The following is an 11,513-nucleotide window of genomic DNA, read 5'->3' on the forward strand; positions in this document are numbered from 1 at the left end:
GACAGGAAACAGCAGCAAGTTCCCAAGACCATCACCCAGCTATATTCCTACTATATAACATTCTGGAAAATCATAGCCAAGAGACTGAAGACCCCTGTGAAGTGTTACTGAAGCTTGGTGAGATGGCCTTCACAGGAGTCTCTGAGAAGATGTTTGTGTTTGGAATTGGAGATCTGATCCAGTACAACCTGCAACCTCCCCACCACCACCCCAGTTCCTGTCTGGGTTCATGATGGAACCTTTGGAAAGAGATGATTCTGTCCACAGTGTGGTTTGCGCATTCCCACATCTCACCACCCTAGTGTTTGTAGCTGCATTCGCACAATTCCTGATTCCAGATCCTGAGTACACCCAGAAATGTCTCAGTGAAGCCAATAGTGAGATATTTCACTGTTTTGTGACTGGCCTTTTCCCTAAACAGTCATCTTAACCTGTAGCAGTTTCTGAATGCGTTTTCAGATAAAACAACTTGCAAGTGATCAACGGGGTGAAGGAGAATTTTGTAGCATATGTCGGAAACACAGACAGTAAAAATTGGGAGAAGGAACCCCCTGAATGCATTGCATTACCTATTTGAACCTCAGAACTCTTCACTGGTCCATTCCAGTTTGTTCAATAAAAACACTTAGATTTGGAGATTCACACCCACAAAATACTCTGCGATTGAGTCCAATTGATTGTGCAGTGATGTCAGGTGGATGAGTGTAGAGGACACATATCCTTTTCACTTGAGAAAAAATGAATGAACTGCAGATGCTGTAAATCAGCAACAAAACCAGAAGTTGCTGGACAAGTTCAGCTGGCAGCATCTGTGAAGGATAAATCAGAGTTAACATTTCGGGTCCAGTGACTCAAAGAGACTTTCTGGTCTCTGGACCTGAAGCGTTAACTCTGATTTTCTTCTTCACAGATGCTTCCAGAGCTGCTGACCTTTTCCAGTAATTTCTGTTTTTGTTCCTTTTAATTGAGTTATCTGTCAGCGGGAGAATGGAGCGCAATATATGGCACCAAACCTAAAAGGTGACATTGCACAGAGTTCCAAACTTACTAAACTATAGAGGGACCAGAGAAGGAGAGAAAAGTGAAAACAATAATTACCACGAGACAGAATAATTCGGGAACTCATGCACCTAATGGGATGCATCCTAGGATATCGAAGGAAGTAACTACAGGGATGACAAGTGCACCGATACTAATCTTCCAAGAATTCCTAAATGCTGGAAAACTCCTAGAGGATTCAAAAACAACCAAAATGACACTTTTTTTTAAGGAAAGGGAAGAAGTCAACCAATAGGCCAGTTGGTTGAACATCCGTGATTGGGAAAAGTCGAACAGTCTATTATAAAAGACGTAATGACGTAGCCTTTAGAAAAGTATAATATGATCAAAAAGAGTTAGCCTTGCATCATGAATGGGACATCATGCCTGACAAATTTAATGGAATTCTTTGAGGAGGTAATAAGCAGGATAGACAAAGGGGAAGCATTAGATGTACTATATTTGGATTTTCAGCCTGTGATAGTTAAGGTTCCATGACATAATAGGCTATTTCATATAAACCTACCATGTTGGAGGTCATGGTATGACAATGGATAGATGATTGATAACTAATAGAAGACAGTGAGTTGAATTTAGGTGGGGTATGGCATTTTTAGGACAGTGATATGCACCAATTAAGGGTCACAGGGATCAGAACTAAGGCCACAATTCTTTCCAATTTATATTAATGATTTGATTGAGGAAAGTGAGTAGACTATAGCCATGTTTGCAGATGACTCAAACTGGTTAAAAAGGGGTAATGGGAACTGCAGATGCTGGAGAATCCAAGACAACAAAATGTGAGGCTGGATGAACACAGCAGGCCAAGCAGCATCTCAGGAGCACAAAAGCTGACGTTTTGGGCCTAGACCCTTCATCAGAGAGGGGGATGGGGTGAGGGTTCTGGAATAAATAGGGAGAGAGGGGGAGGCGGACCAAAGATGGAGAGAAAAGAAGATAGGTGGGGAGGAGAGTATAGGTGGGGAGGTAGGGAGGGGATAGGTCAGTCCACGGAAGACGGACAGGTCAAGGAGGTGGGATGAGGTTAGTAGGTAGATGGGGGTGTGGCTTGGGGTGGGAGGAAGGGATGGGTGAGAGGAAGAACAGGTTAGGGAGGCGGAGAAAGGTTGGACTGGTTTTGGGATGCAGTGGGTGGAGTGGAAGAGCTGGGCTGGTTGTGTGGTGCAGTGGGGGGAGGGGACGAACTGAACTGGTTCAGGGATGCAGTTGGGGAAGGGGAGATTTTGAAACTGGTGAAGTCCACATTGATACCATTAGGCTGCAGGGTTCCCAGGCGGAATATGAGTTGCTGTTCCTGTAACCTTCGGGTGGCATCATTGTGGCACTGCAGGAGGCCCATGATGGACATGTCATCTAAAGAATGGGAGGGGGAGTGGAAATGGTTTGCAACTGGGAGGTGCAGTAGTTTGTTGCGAACTGAGCGGAGGTGTTCTGCAAAGCGGTCTCCAAGCCTCCGCTTGGTTTCCCCAATGTAGAGGAAGCCACACCGGGTACAGTGGATGCAGTATACCACATTGGCAGATGTGCAGGTGAACCTCTGCTTAATGTGGAATGTCATCTTGGGGCCTAGGATAGGGGTGAGGGGGGAGGTGTGGGGGCAAGTATAGCATTTCCTGCGGTTGCAGGGGAAGGTGCCGGGTGTGGTGGGGTTGGAGGGCAGTGTGGAGCCAACAAGGGAGTCACGGAGAGAGTGGTCTCTCCAGAAAGCAGACAGGGGTGGACGTGGAAAATTGTCTTGGGTGGTGGGGTCGGATTGTAGATGGCGGAAGTGTTGGAGGATGATGCGTTGTATCCGGAGGTTGGTAGGGTGGTGTGTGAGAACGAGGGGGATCCTCTTTGGGCAGTTGTGGCGGGGGCGGGGTGTGAGGGACGTGTTGCGGGAAATACGGGAGACGCGGTCGAGGGCGTTCGAGGGGGGAAAGTTGCGGTCCTTGAAGAACTTGAACATCTGGGATGTGTGGGAATGGAATGTCTTGTCGTGGGAGCAGATGCGGCGGAGGCGGAGGAATTGGGAATAGGGGATGGAATTTTTGCAGGAGGGTGGGTGAGGTTAAAAAGGGAACTGGTGGAGATGACTCAAAGACTCTGAAGAGGGATATGGACAGATTAAGACAGCGGGCAAAAATGTGGCAGATGGAATGAAATTTGGGGAAAGGGCTGTATGCAGTTTGGCAGGAAGAATAGAGCAGCTGAGTACCATTTACATGGAAAATCGCTGCAAAAAGCAGCAACACAGAGGCTGTTGGGAGTCCATGTATAAAAGTCCCAAAGAAAAGTCGTGTCGCATTTCCCAGAGGGCACCGCGGTCTGTGTTCCTGATAGAGGCCTTTCACAGCCGCGGGGTGTTATGGGAGCAGCGGCCATCGCTGCCCCAACCACTGCCCAGTGTCTGAAATCACAGAATAGAAATGGACACAGACTTTTAGATCATAGGTTTCAATTTTCAAAAACATAGGCCATCCGGCAAAAAGATGTCGAGGTGTATTGATTGTTCTACTTTATTATCTACAGCTTCTTCTGCCAATCGTGGGAATTCACTCATTAACACATTTTCTTAAAGATATTGAAAGTTAGTGCACAATGATTCACTGCACACGCAGTCAGACCGTCACCTTCAGCAATCTCTTTCTTCTGGGTTTTCTCTGTATCTCGTCCACGTGTGGACGGTGTTTTTTTTCCTCTTTCAGAGAAGGAGCGGGAGCATCAGAGGAAGTGACGAGGACCAGAGGGGCAGCCGGGAAGGAAAGCAGTGAGCATAAATACTCACCCTTCGACGCCAACGGCCTTTTTGAGTGCGAGCAGCAGCGGAGGCAAGACGGACCCGGAAGACTGCAGCTAAGGTAAAGCAGTTTATTTTTAAAATTACTTACCGGTAGCGGGCAGCGGTGTTTTTTTTTCCTCTTTCAGAGAAGGAGCGGGAGCAGCAGAGGAAGTGACGAGGACCAGAGGGGCAGCCGGGAAGGAAAGCAGTGACCATATATATCAGCAAGGTGGCTTAACCCGAGACTCTACAACTGTAGTGTCTCCCACCCGCCCTCCTCCTCTAACCTAGTTAATAAGATAAGGTTCATTCTAAACTTTCTCTATTGAACATAAGTTTGTTATTAATTTGTTATTATTACTTGAAGTGAGCTTTCTGCTTTAGTATTGAGTGGGTGTTCAGATAAGTGGGGTATGGATGCTAGGGCAGTTGCTTGCTCCTCCTGCAGAATGTGGCAGTTGGGAGATGTGGCACACGTCTCCGCTGGCTACATCTGCGGGAAGTGCACCCAGCTACAGTTCCTTGAAAACCGTGTTAGGGAAATGGAGCTGGAGCTGGATGAACTACGGATCATTCGGGAGGCAGAGGGGGTAATTGAGAGGAGTTATCGGGAGTTGGTCACTCCTAAGGCTCAGGACGAGGATAGATGGGTTACAGTTAGGGGGAGGAAAGGGGACAGACAGACAGTGCAGAGATCCCCTGTGGGCATTCCCCTCAGCAATAAGTATACCGTTTTGGATACTGCTGGGGGGGTTGACCTACCAGAGGAAAGCCATAGTAGTCAGTTCTCTGGCACTGAGCCTGACACTGTGGCAAAGAAGGGAAGGGGGCAGAATAGAAAAGTACTCGTGGTAGGGGACTCGATAGTTAGGGGAATCGACGGGAGATTTTGTGGGCAAGATCGGGATTCCCGGAAGGTATGTTGCCTCCCTGGTGCCAGGGTCCGGGACGTCTCCGATCGGGTGTATAAAGTTCTGAAAGGGGAGGGTGAACAGCCAGAAATCGTGTTACATATTGGCACAAATGATATAGCCAGAAATAGGTTTGAGGATATAAAAAGTGATTTCAGGGAGTTAGGATGGAAGCTGCAGAGCAGGACGAACAGAGTAGTGTTCTCTGGTTTACTACCGGTGCCACGAGATAGCGAGGTGAGGAACAGGGAGCGGGCGCAGCTGAACACGTGGCTACGCAGCTGGTGTAGGAGGGAGGGTTTCAGATATGTTGATAATTGGGATGCCTTCTGGGGAAGGTGGGACCTGTACAAGAAGGACGGGTTGCATCTGAACTGGAAGGGGACCAATGTCCTGGGTGGAAGGTTTGCTCGAGTAGTTCGAGAGGGTTTAAACTAGTATGGCAGGGGGGTGGGAACCTGAGCTGTATACCAGAGGTGAGCGTTGATGCAGGTGAGGCAGTAGCAAGAGGTAGACCAGCTAGTGGGAAGGATTTTCCTGGGAAGGAACCAAGGGATCGGTTAAAGTGTGTTTGCTTTAATGCAAGGAGTATCAGGAATAAAAGTGATGAACTTAGAGCATGGATCAGTACCTGGTGCTATGATGTTGTGGCCATAACAGAGACATGGGTTTCTCATGGGCTGGAATGGTTGCTGGATATTCCAGGGTTTAGAACATTTAAAAAGAATAGGGAGGGGGGAAAAAGAGGAGGGGGTGTAGCACTACTAATCAGAGAGGGTATCACAGCTACAGAAGCTTCCATTGTCGAGGAAGATCTGCCTGAGTCAGTATGGGTGGAAATTAGGAACAGCAAGGGAGTAGTCACCTCGTTAGGGGTTTACTACAGGCCCCCCAATAGCAGCAGGGAGATTGTAGAAAGCATAGGTCGACAGATTTTGGAAAAGTGTGGACGCAGTAGGGTTGTTGTAATGGGTGACTTTAACTTTCCTAATATTGATTGGAACCTCCTTCGAGCAGAAGATTTGAATGGAGCTGTTTTTGTAAGGTGTGTTCAGGAGGGTTTCCTAACGCAGTACGTTGACAGGCCGACGAGGGGAGAGGCCATTCTAGACTTGGTGCTCGGAAACGAGTCGGGGCAGGTATCAGATCTTGTGGTGGGAGAGCATTTTGGTGATAGTGACCATAACACTCTCTCATTCTACATAGCTATGGAGAAGGAGAGGATTAGGCAGAATGGGAGGATATTTAATTGGGGAAGAGGAAACTATGATGCGATTAGACACGAGTTAGGAAGCATGGACTGGGAGCAGTTGTTCCATGGTAAGGGAACTATAGACATGTGGAGATGGTTTAAGGAACAGTTGTTGGGAGTGATGAGTAAATATGTCCCTCTGAGACAGGCAAGACGGGGTAAGATAAAGGAACCTTGGATGACGAGAGCGGTGGAGCTTCTAGTGAAAAGGAAGAAGGTAGCTTACATAAGGTGGAGGAAGCTAGGGTCAAGTTCAGCTAGAGAGGATTACATGCAGGCAAGGAAGGAGCTCAAAAATGGTCTGAGGAGAGCCAGGAGGGGGCACGAGAAAGGCTTGGCAGAAGGAATCCGGGAAAACACAAAGGCATTTTACACTTACGTGAGGAATAAGAGAATGGTCAAAGAAAGAGTAGGGCCGATCAGGGATAGCATAGGGAACTTGTGTGTGGAGCCTGAGGAGGTAGGGGAAGCCCTAAATGAGTTTTTTGCTTCTGTCTTTACGAAAGAAACGACCTGTGTAGTGAATGAAACCTTTGAAGAGCAGGTGTGCATGCTGGAATGGATAGAGATAGAGGAAGCTGATGTACTGAATTTTGTCAAACATTAAGATTGACAAGTCGCCAGGCCCGGATCAGATTTGTCCTCGGCTGCTTTGGGAAGCGAGAAATGCAATTGCTTCGCCACTTGCGAAGATCTTTGCATCCTCGCTCTCCACTGGAGTCGTACCTGAGGACTGGAGAGAGGCAAATGTAATTCCTCTCCAAGAAAGGAAATAGGGAAATCCCCGGCAATTATAGACTGGTAAGTCTCACGTCTGTCGTCTGCAAGGTGTTAGAAAGGATTCTGAGGGATAAGATTTATGACCATCTGGAAGAGCATGGCTTGATCAAATACAGTCAACACGGCTTTGTGAGGGGTAGGTCATGCCTTACAAACCTTATCGAGTTTTTTGAGGATGTGACTAGTAAGGTTGATGAGGGTCAAGCTGTGGATGTGGTGTATATGGACTTCAGTAAGGCATTTGATAAGGTTCCCCATGGAAGGCTCATTCAGAAGGTCAGGAGGAATGGGATACAGGGGAACTTAGCTGCTTGGATACAGAATTGGCTGGCCAACAGAAGACAGCGAGTGGTAGTAGAAGGAAAATATTCTGCCTGGAAGTCAGTGGTGAGTGGGGTTCCACAGGGCTCTGTCCTTGGGCCTCTACTGTTTGTAATTTTTATTAATGACTTGGACGAGGGGATTGAAGGATGGGTCAGCAAGTTTGCAGACGACACAAAGGTCGGAGGTGTCGTTGACAGTGTAGAGGGCTGTTGTAGGCTGCAGCGGGACATTGACAGGATGCAGAGATGGGCTGAGAGGTGGCAGATGGAGTTCAACCTGGATAAATGCGAGGTGATGCATTTTGGAAGGTCGAATTTGAAAGCTGAGTACAGGATTAAGGATAGGATTCTTGGCAGCGTGGAGGAACAGAGGGATCTTGGTGTGCAGATACATAGATCCCTTAAAATGGCCACCCAAGTGGACAGGGTTGTTAAGAAAGCATATGGTGTTTTGGCTTTCATTAACAGGGGGATTGAGTTTAAGAGTCGTGAGATCTTGTTGCAGCTCTATAAAACTTTGGTTAGACCGCACTTGGAATACTGCGTCCAGTTCTGGGCGCCCTATTATAGGAAAGATGTGGATGCTTTGGAGAGGGTTCAGAGGAGGTTTACCAGGATGCTGCCTGGACTGGAGGGCTTATCTTATGAAGAGAGGTTGACTGAGCTCGGTCTCTTTTCATTGGAGAAAAGGAGGAGGAGAGGGGACCTAATTGAGGTATACAAGATAATGAGAGGCATAGATAGAGTCGATAGCCAGAGACTATTTCCCAGGGCAGAAATGGCTAGCACGAGGGGTCATAGTTTTAAGCTGGTTGGTGGAAAGTATAGAGGGGATGTCAGAGGCAGGTTCTTTACGCAGAGAGTTGTGAGAGCATGGAATGCGTTGCCAGCAGCAGTTGTGGAAGCAAGGTCATTGGGGTCATTTAAGAGACTGCTGGACATGCATATGGTCACAGAAATTTGAGGGTGCATCCATGAGGATCAATGGTCGGCACAACATTGTGGGCTGAAGGGCCTGTTCTGTGCTGTACTGTTCTATGTTCTATGTTCTATGTAAACACGCATACAGTTCTGTCTACCACCTGCGACCAGAATCTCTCACATTTCCAGTCTCACCCTCGACTCGGCGATGTTCTCATTGCACAAATGCACGATATTAGCCTTCATCGCCCTCTGCTGAGCGCTGTTATAATGAGATACACAAACGCGAAAACACTCGCGTGCCGCACACACACACAGACTGTTGCATCTCCAACTCACTCTGCTGGACACAGAATACCACACAAAGACAGTATCACCTTAGAGTTCAACATTTCAGAAATCGTCGAGGAGACAATCTCAGTAGCCTTCCTGAACGCCACGATCTCCCTTTTAAGACAACCTCCAGGCCCATATCTGTGGGTCCGTCATCAGCACCACTCCCTTTCACTTCCAGTAATTACTATCTGGATCACAATCCTCGATATCTCTGTCAACTTCCAAAGCCCCTGGATCTCTAGTAGCTTTAATAACATCCTCCAGCAATATCTGTAAACCTCTCTAGACAATACAACTGTTGTTATCTATGTTATTTCCCAGAACCTTTACAGCCTCCCAGTCTCTGCGCTCTCCTACAATTCTGATTTCATGGACATTGCTAATGTTGCTATTGTCTGCCATTAATATTGTTGGATCTAGGTGTTTGGTTTTCAGTGATGCTGTCTTTATTTCTGGGACAACCAATGTGTGCTCAACCTCATTGTTCCCCAACCCTGCATGGCCCGTTTCGATCTCCTTCCCAAAATCCACAAACCTGCCTGCCCTGTCGACCCATTGTCTCAGCCTGTTTCTGCCCCACCGAACTCATCCTCACCTATCTGGACTCTATTTTCTCCCCTTTGGTCCAGGAACTCCCTACCTACATACGTGACACCACTCACGCCCTCCACCTCCTCCAGGTCTACCAATTCCCTGGCCCCCAACACCTCATTTTCACCATGGACGTCCAGTCCCTATACACCTGCATTCCTCATGCAGATGGCCTCACGGCCCTCTGCTTCTTCCTGTCCCATAGGCCCGACCAATCCCCCTCCACCGACACCCTCATCAGTCTTGCCGAACTCATCCTCACCCTCAACAACTTCTCCTTCCATTCCTCCCACTTCCTGCAGACAAACGGGGTGGCCATGGGTACCCGCATGGGCCCAAGCTATGCCTGCCTCTTTGTAGTTTACATGGAACAGTCCCTCTTCCTGAAAATCTGAGTTCCATCACAAATAGAAAAAAAACCCTATTTACTCTAGTTAAGATTTCCAGATAATTATAGTTATAAATTTTGAATTTCACACATATAACCTCTCTTATAAAAATCACAATCAGCATTAAAGAGAATATCCTATTGTCAAGATAGTATGGAAACACACACACTGCTTGCAGGGACAATTGAACAATTGGTGCAGAAGTCAACAGTATTGGAATGTGATTGCATACAGCATGCATCATGAATGGCCCAAGGACAGAGAGAAAGATGTCTAGAAAATGTCATGAGATCGTGGAAGTCTGTCCAGAAGAGTTGTCAGTAAAGCTGTTCATCATTGCCCATACAGACACATGATTAATTTGATTGGACATGTATGCAATTGGTTAATAATACGACTGGTCTGTAATTGTTAAAGGCGGGCTGAACACAATTGTATAAAAATGCATTCATCGTTCATTGAAGAAATTTCTGATCCCCAGAGGTTTCTTCCCACCAGTGTAATTTCAATAACTGTTTTGATGCTGGAAGTGGAATTGAGTGATTTATGTAGTCATTCCACCCTTGATGCCACACTTGGTCAAGTGTGACATTTATTTCAATGGCTGTCACTCTCGCCCACGCTTAGTGTTGTCCTGACTTATGCTGCGCTGAGGTCTGGAACTGAGCTGAAACCATACCGACAGTCTTTGAGATGTCATCACTTGGCAAGTGCTGTTTGATAGCAATCCCTTCCATCACTTTGGTAATCATGGACAGTAGATTGATAAAGTGGCAATTGCCTAGGTTGACGTACTCCTTCTTTTGGGATAGAGGTCATGTTGTGACATTTTCCATATTGTCAGGTTGATACCATAGAATCATACAGTACGAAAGCAGATCCTTCACTCCAATGAGTCCATGCTGACCATGCTCCCAAGCTAAACTAGTCTCACTTGGCTCCGCTTGGCTCATGTCTCTCCAAACCTTTCTTATTTATGTACTAATCTAAGTGTCTTTTACACACTGTAACTGTATCTGCATCTGCCACTTCCTCAAGAGGTTCCTTCTATGCCCTCAGTGTAAAAGAGTTGCTTCTCATATCTTTTTTTTTAATCTTTCTCCTCTCACCTTAAAAATATGCCCCACCACCCCACACGCCACCCCGAGTTTTGAACTCCCCACTCCAGGGAAAAGACTCTTGCCACTCACCTTATTAATTCCCCTCATGATTTTATAAACCTCAATAAGGTCATCCCTCCACATCCCGCTCTCCTGTATAAAAATTCCCAGCATATCCAGTCTAGTTTTATAACCCAAATGCTCCATTCCAGGCAACATCCTGATAAATCTTTCTGAACCCTCCCCAGCTTAATAATATCATTCCTATAACAGGGCAAACAGAATTGGACACAGTACTCTAGAAGAGACCTCACCAATGTCCTACCCAACCTCAACATGATGTCCCAACTCCTGTATTTAGATGTCTGAGCAATGAAGGCAAGTGTGCTAATCACCACCTTAACTAACCTGTCTACATGTGACACAAACTTAAAAGAATTATATATCTGAGCACTAGCTCTCTCTGTTCTGCAACACTACCTGAGGCCCTACCATTAATTGTATAAGTCCTGCTCTTGTTTGTTTTACCAAAATACGTCCCTCACAGTTCTCCAAATTAAACTCTATCTGCCACTTCTCAGCCCATTGACCCAACTAATCAAGATCTCTTTGCAATCAGAGATAATGGGAACTGCAGATGCTGGAGAATCCGAGATAAAAAGTATGGAGCTGGATGAACACAGCAGGCCAAGCAGCATCTTAGGAGCACAAAAGCTGACGTTTCGGGCCATTGATCCAGTTCCACACTTTTTTTTTATCTAAGATCTCTTTGTAATCTTAGATAACCTTCTTCACAGTCCACTGTACCACCAATTCTGATGTCATCAAAAAACTTACTCACCATTCTTCCTGTATTCTCATATACATTATTCATATCAATGACAGACAAAAGTGTATCCAGTACCAGTCCTTGTGGAACACCGCTGGTCACAAGCCTCCACTGCAAAATGCAACCCTCCAACACCAGCCTCTGTCTCCTCCCATAAAGCCAGTTTGTATGCAATTGGCAAGCTCATCCTGAATCCCATGTGATCTAGCTTTTCTATTTCGTCTACCATGCGGAACCTTGTCAAAAGCTTTACTAAAATTC

At 46.5% G+C, this 11,513-nt stretch overlaps 1 pseudogene; it reads left to right on the forward strand.

Annotated features, from left to right (window-relative positions):
* LOC132208184 (NACHT, LRR and PYD domains-containing protein 12-like) overlaps positions 1-1,058 on the forward strand; it is a 3,007-nt pseudogene extending 1,949 nt beyond the window's left edge.
* The last annotated feature ends 10,455 nt before the right edge of the window (positions 1,059-11,513 follow it).

This window comes from Stegostoma tigrinum, unplaced genomic scaffold (assembly GCF_030684315.1).
Source record: "Stegostoma tigrinum isolate sSteTig4 unplaced genomic scaffold, sSteTig4.hap1 scaffold_300, whole genome shotgun sequence".
Classification (NCBI taxonomy): domain Eukaryota; kingdom Metazoa; phylum Chordata; class Chondrichthyes; order Orectolobiformes; family Stegostomatidae; genus Stegostoma; species Stegostoma tigrinum.